Here is a 7,596-nt window from a genome sequence, read left to right as displayed (position 1 = left end):
TCCGTTCCAACTCATAGTGACCTTGTAAAGGGTTTCAGTGGGTTTGAACCACTGACCTTGCAGTTAGAAGTCCAGTGCTTATCCTACAGTGCTACACCAGGACTCCTTGGGTTAGTAGACAAGCACAGATCATTTATGCCACCCAGGGACCCTAATTTCTTAACTAAGCACTCCCTGCTTTCTGTCCCCAGAGATCTCAGCCCTCCATTCTGACTGTCCTTCTGAAGATACATGACACCACCAACCAGAGCTGGATTCTGGCCCCTGCTCTTACTGCTGCTGAGTCTGTGGGTAGCCAAGCTTCCAGTCAGTGCCAGACCAAAAGACAAGACTCCGGCTCAGTGGTTTGAAATTCAGCACGTGCAGCCCCACCCTCAAGGATGCAGCAATGCTATGGGAAGCATCAACAAACACAAAAAACATTGCAAAGAACTCAACACCTTCCTGCATGACTCCTTTTCCAACGTGGCCACCACGTGCAAAACCCCCACCATAACCTGCAAGAACAGCCGTAAACATTGCCACCGTAGCCAAGGGACTGTGTCTCTGACAATGTGTGAGCACACCTCAGGGAAGTACCCCAACTGCAAGTACAAAGAGCGATCCATGAATGCATCCTATATCGTGGCCTGTGACCCTCCGCAGAAAAGGGATGGGGGGCAATTCCAGCTGGTTCCTGTACACTTGGACAAAGTCCTTCAAGTTTGTAGCGCTCCTCATGCCTTCTTGTTGCTGTTAAGTGCCACTGAATCAGTTCTAACTCAAAGTGACCCTGTATAGGGTTTCTGAGGAGTGGCTGATAGATTCAAACTGTTGGCCTTGTGGTTAACAGACCAATTCATAACCCACTACATTACCGGGATTCCTTCCTTCACTCCTTAGCTGGGCCTGTATTCTCTGAACCGTGGCATCGCTTCTTCCGTACTCAGAACATGATCTTCCCTTCGTGTCTTGGGACCCTTCCAGAGCTCAGAATCTTTTGGGAAACTGAGAAGAACTTGAGGCTGACAACTTTGTAAGATAAACTTCTTTTGTTCCTGTTTTCCCAGAAGCTCGGTCCCAAGGGAGGCCAGGGGTGAGTTCCCTGGCCTATGTCATTGTACATCTCTCCTCTGCCCTTTCTCTTCTCTCATCTTATCATTGCAGCATGACAAGGGGAGGAAATAAATGGCAGAAGGGTGTATAGGATTTGTGGACAGATCTGTTCCTGTTCTTAAACTAATAATCTTCCCAGCTCTGACATGGAAGTGAAGTGAGCTGTAAGGAGAGAGACAACCAGAAGGAAATAAGAAGACAAAGAAATATCACTTCATATTTAGATAATATACTTCAAGCCTTTCAGTGTGTATCCACAGGGATCCTCTAATTCCTTGTGAGATAGATTTGACAGGGACTATTTGCCTTCTCTTTGAACTGCAAGGCTGGTGGTTCAAGCTCACCAGCTGCTCCTTGGAAACCCTTTACAGGGTCACTTTGGGTCAGAATCAACTTGATGGTACTTAACAACAACATTTGCCTTCTGTGGAGTCCTGGTGTGGCACTGCAGATTAATGTTCTAGACTGCAAGGTCAGTTTGAACCATAATAAGGTGGTGGTTCAAGTTCACCAGCTGCTCCTCGGAAACCCCACACAAGGGTCACTATGAATAGAAATCAACTCGATAGCACTGAACAACAACATTTGCTTTCTGTAGGGATGGAGGGAATTGTGATTCAGAAAGCTTAATTAATTAAAGAGTTGTCTAATTGGTCAGCAGCAGAACCTGGACTTGAACTCGAATCTCCTTACCTTAAATACAGAGTACTTTCTACCATACCAAAAAAGGAAAGTCCTCTCCAGGAGCAAGATGAGAAGTAGGTAAGAGTTCACTCATGAAGAAATGTTCCTGTGAGCTCTGAAAAGCCAGTCACCCTGTGCTGGCTTCAATAAAGGTCATCCATTCCCTTGCTAGCCAAAAGACTGGTATGAGGCCCTGTTAGGATCTTAATTCATTCACTTTCTCCCTCTCTAACTGCTCCACACTCTCCTTAATCCACTATTCCTCCAACCTGGGTCCTGACCTTGCTCTAGCTAGATCCCCTTGAATTACCTTTCCCTAAAGGCCTAGGGTAAGGGGAGTGTCCCAGCTTCATCCTCCTGCTCTGGGATCACATTTCCCTTGACCTCAAGAGACTTCCGTGGCCCAGAGCCTGAGTGTCATAAACAGGCTGGTGGGAGCTGCCAGAGCTTCCTTCCTCCTGATAATGATCTCCCCTGCCTTGGTGATGCCCTGGCTCTCTGGCATTCTGCCCAGGCCCACGGGGGTGGGATGTGGAGATGCCGTCTCCCTCTTCCCCTGGGCTGCAACTGCTAGTTCTCCCTGTGTAGCTATGGGAGTGGGAAAGGCTATGGTTCATATTCGCTCAGTCCTGATATCCCCTCCTATATTGCCTGTAGCCCCGACCACTGCCAGTCCTTTTCCCTTATCTCAGACCCAGACAAGTGCACTAAGTTCCAGGCCCATCCTATTTCAGCACCAGCCCTGATGGTGATTCTGGTGTGGTGCTGTAGGATAAACATTGGACTGCCAACTGCTATGTTGGTGGTTCAAACGCACCAATCACTCCTCAGAAACCCTATACAGAATTTCTATGAGTCAGAACTGAATCGACAGCACTTGACAACAACAACAACATATGCTGTAGGATAAGCACTAGACTGGTAACCACAAGGTCAGGCAGTTCAAACCCACCAGCCTCTCCAAGTAAGAAAGATGAGACTGCTTCAGTAAAGATTTATAGACTCAGAAACGCTATATAGAATAACTATGAGTTGATTCAATAGCAGTAGGTTTGGTTTTGGTTATACATTCCCCCAGGTGCTCTGGTATCACAGTGGATTAAGCACTGGACTGCTAAGTGAAAAGTTGGCAGTTCAAACCCACCAGTGACTTATGAGGAGAATGAGGAGGCAGTCTGCTTCCATAAGGATTTATGACCTGGGAAACTGTATGGAACAGTTCTACTCTGCCCTAGTGGTAAAGTGGTTAAGTACTTAGCTGCTAACTAAAAGGTAGGTGGTTCAAGGCCACCAGCTACTCCTCAGATGAAAGCTGTGGTTGTCTGTTTCTATGGAGAGTAGAGCCTTGGAAAGTCTGTGCAGTGGTTCTACTCTGTTCTACACAGTTGCTATGACTTGGAATCGACACCATGGTGTTGGATTTACACATCCCTCCCTACTGACCCTGGTGCTACTCTGCTCCTAGGTGAACCAGAACCAGCCACATAGAATTAGAAATAAATCCTGGCCTAGCGTATCAGTTGGCATCTAGCTAATTACTGAACCTCTCTGCAGCTGTTTCTATAAAGCAAAATGAGAGTAATACCAAACAGAATTTCCACAAGAATTAGAAATGATAGTTAGTAGGACCAAGCCAATCTCAGGTCCAGCATGTGCTCAGTAATCAGTAGTTAACGCCGAATGGTAGTGGTAGGGGCTGTTGTTGTTAGGTATCATAGAGTTGGTTCCAACTCATAGTGATCCTATGCACAACATACAGACACTACCTGGTCCTGCACCACCCACACAATCATTGTTACACTTGAGCCCATTGCGGCTGCCACTGTGCCAATCCATCTCATTGGGGGTCTTCTTCTTTTTCACTGACCCTTCACTTTACTAAATATAAAGTCCTCAAGGGACTGATCCCTCCTAATAATATGTCTGAAGTTTAAGAGATGAAGTCTTGCTATCCTGGCTTCTAAGGAACATTCTGGTTCTAAAGTTAACTATGGTGATAGAGGTCACAGCAGTTGTAGCCTTGGAGGGATACTAACTGGGAGGGGACCTGGTGGAGTCTTTTGAGAAGATGAAAATATTGTTTTCTTGGTCTGGATGGTGATTTTGTGAGAATATTTACTTTTGTGAAAACTCACTGAGCTATACAGTTAAGATCTATGTACTTTAGTGTATATAAATTATACCTCAATTTAAAAATTATCTTTAAAAACCTCTTTATATAGAAAACAAAGTTATGAAAAACTCTTAGTCATAACCAACTACCTCGAAGGAACTAGTTTCTGGACCAGAATTCTCAGGACAATAGTCTTGGAAGACACCAAGGTCAATTAACAGAACATCATCCACAAAGACAGTGTTCTATATCTTACTTTGGTGCATAATTGTTGGGGTCTTAAAAGCTTGTGAGCAGCCCTCTAATGTACAACTATGGGTCTCCTTCTGTCCGAAGCCAAGAAGAGTGAAGAAAATTAAAGATGCATGGAAATAATTAGTCCAAAGAATTAATGGCCCCCTTCCAAGACTAAGACTCAGTGGGAATACACGGGCAGACATGCACTCTGATTGGTGACCATGTTCATCACTGATAAGGGGAAGTGAGGGGGAAAAAGCAATGAAGCTGCAAGCTAAGCCCTACAATGTTCAATAGACTCCTGTGAACTTGGGTGGAGACCTGGTTGGCTAGCAGTGTGGCAAAAGCTGGGGACTCTTGGGCCCAGAGTCAGTGACATGGCCACAAAGGACTAGAGTGAAGAGTGAAGCTTCCAGCTGATAAGAACAGAGGGCATATATATAAGAACACCCACACTTGCAGATAATACCCACACGATCTGACTTCAATGACTGAATGATCAGAGCTCAACTAGAAGAAGAAAGAAGAGGGGGGAAAAAGAGTAATCTGATGCAATTTGATAAACTTGACCTACACCTATGGATGCAGTAGCTCAAAAGAAGGAACAGATCTTTACAGCAAGGCTCATTCCCACCACCTCCACATACAGAGTGGACAGAGATGGGCAACTTGGACATCAGCTACCCAAAATGGGGAGCGGTGTTTACAAAGGCAAGAAGTGACTGGCTTACAAGCTTTCAAGTGGGAGCCTAGATCCAGAGAGCACAGAGGAAGGTAGAATCTCCACTGAGTAGTATTCAATCTGTCTGGACAGGGCTGATAAAAGGAGATGGGGGTAGGTCCCTTGTCATACAATGGTGAATAATTGTTATCAGGACTGACTGTGAGGACTGGAAATGTAAAGGTGGATGTTTTGTAGCAAAAGGAAGGGAGTGACTGACTTTGCAGTCCAGGAGCGGAGGTCCCTGGAACCATCAAGGGAGAAGAGTGGAGAGCGGGACCCTACCCAGAGAAGCAGTGACACCAGAGATGTAGGCAGAGACTATGACGTGGAGAGATGGAGCAGCTGGGCACTCTAGACCCAGAAAGGGAGAGGGGCTGTGTGTTATACAGGGCTGGGGAGGTGGGGGCATGGGGAAGGGGTTGGGTAGGCCTGCAGGTTGGTTGGTGATGCATGGAGGGAATTGTAACCATGGCAATGAAACTATATACAATAGGACGAATGTAAAGCTAATGTTCTCCCATGTAAACTATCACATAATTCACAATAAACATTTAAAAAAAAAAAATTAATGAACTGCAGCCTCCACAACCCTGAGACCAGAAGGACCAGATGGATACCACTACTAACTGCTTTGAAAGGATTCCCAATAGAAAATCCTGGATAGAGTGGGAGAAAAATGTGGAACAAAACTCAAAATCATATAAAAGGCCAGGCTTACAAATATGACAGAGACTGATGGAAATCCGGAATCTATGGCCTTTAGATACCCTACAGACATTGCATGGAACTCACACCCCTCATCAACTTTTAGCCAAACAATAGACAGAGCTATAAAGTGAACAGTAACAACAAAGAGGTACACATTCCTTGGAATAACTAAGCACACAAGATCAAAAGAACAGCATTTGCCCAGAGATAAAATTCAGAAGGCAGGAAGAGATAGGAAATGAATAAAATGAATAAAAATGGGAAAACAAGGAGGAAGTGGAGAGAGCACTGTTACATTGAGGGGATGGCAATCCATGTCATGAATCAAAACGTGTCTGAATTGCTGAATAGAACCCCAATTTCTTATGTAAACTCACAAAAATCACAACAAAAAAAAGTATCACTCTTAAGGGTTATTTTATTTAACATGATAAGTGTTAATCCACCAATTCCACCAAGCTTAGAACTCTGCTGCATCTAATTCTATTGTTCCGCTTTTTTATTAAAATGCATTTTATTATTTGTTAAAATTCATGGTATTTATATTACTTACTAAATTACCGTAAATATTTTGACTCAAAAAATATATAAAGTTCTTTCTGAAGTTATCTATACTAGCATACTACTCTCTTCTATTATTTATTAGTTGCCCACTAATTTTCCTGTTATTTTTTAACAATTAGAAAATTCTGAATTCACAATCATTAGTCATTAATTTTTTTAAAAAAATAATAAATATGCATTTATACTTCCAGTGGCCCCATAGACTTTCAACATTTTGAAAGGATTGAAGGAGAATTTCTTTATAAGTTACATCTAGAAGCTCACCAGTATTTGAAAGTGGTGTGGCACTGTAGGATCAGCACTGGACTTCAAACCATAGAGTTGAAAGTTCAAACCCTTCTGCTGTCCTCAGAAACCCTATACAGGGTGACTATGAGCTGGAACCAACTCAATGGCACTTGACAACAACAGCCAGATATTAGGAGCTGTGGTGGCACTGAAGGGTAAGCACTGGGCTGCTAACTGTGAGGCTGGCATTTCAAACTACCAGGCACTCAGTAGGAGAAAGATGAGGGTTTCTGCTCTAGTAAAGATTTACAGCCTTGGGAACCCTGTACAGGGTTACTGAGTCAGAATTGCTTTGATGGCAATAGGTTTGGTTTTGGGTTTTATCCGGATATTAACAATAAACCTTGTCTTATTCTCATTACTGAGGCTTTTCCTGACTGGACATAACAATTACCCATTCCTTCACATAATCCTTTATTTGCTGTCATCATTGTTGTAAATATATATATATATAAACAACATTTGCCAATTTAACATTTTTCATGTGTACAATTTAGTGACATCAGTTTATACTTATACTTTTGCATGATCTTGATCACAACCTTTGAATTATGGCATTGCAAAAAAATATTACACATACCAGGTACTGCCATAAGAATGAATAAATATGTGTTGAAAGAAGTACCTGCAGAATTCTCCTTAAAGCTAGGGTGGTTAAGACTTCATCTCATATACTTTGAACATATTATCAGGAGGGACCATCCCTACAGAAGGACACCTAACTTGTAAAATAGAGGGTCAGCAAAAAAGAGGAATGTCCTTGTCTTAGGCTCAGTTCTTTAGAGAAGCAAAAACCAGTGAAGCTCAGGCTAGAGAATTCTCCTAACTCATGTAGCTTCAAGGGCTGATGAGCCCCCAAGATCAAGAGGCAATACAGCAGGTTTCTGGCTCAAGTTGATGACAAGCAAGATGCAGAATCCAGGCTGAGTAAAAAGACAGAAAACTTTGTCAACACATTCATATATATTTGATGCTGGCCACATTCCTTAGTAAACTCCCTTTCAACTGATTGGCTGTTTGTAGCAAATCGTATCATGGAGGTAATTACGTCAGATCTCATTGTGGGGGATGACTACATCATAAGTTCCAATCACTGAGAATCACTGCCTAGCCAAGTTGACACACAACCTTAGTTATCACAACCTTCCGGAAGATGGACTGACACAGTGGCTGCAACAGTGGG

At 43.3% G+C, this 7,596-nt stretch overlaps 1 pseudogene; it reads left to right on the top strand.

Moving 5' to 3' along the window:
* Positions 1-231: 231 nt before the first annotated feature.
* Positions 232-7,596, top strand: part of LOC102830036 — a 40,429-nt pseudogene continuing 33,064 nt past the window's right edge.

This window comes from Chrysochloris asiatica, unplaced genomic scaffold, assembly GCF_000296735.1.
Source record: "Chrysochloris asiatica unplaced genomic scaffold, ChrAsi1.0 scaffold00017, whole genome shotgun sequence".
In the NCBI taxonomy this organism is placed as follows: domain Eukaryota; kingdom Metazoa; phylum Chordata; class Mammalia; order Afrosoricida; family Chrysochloridae; genus Chrysochloris; species Chrysochloris asiatica.
The sequence above is the reverse complement of the archived record's forward strand: the minus strand, read 5'-3'. Positions and strand labels throughout refer to the sequence as shown.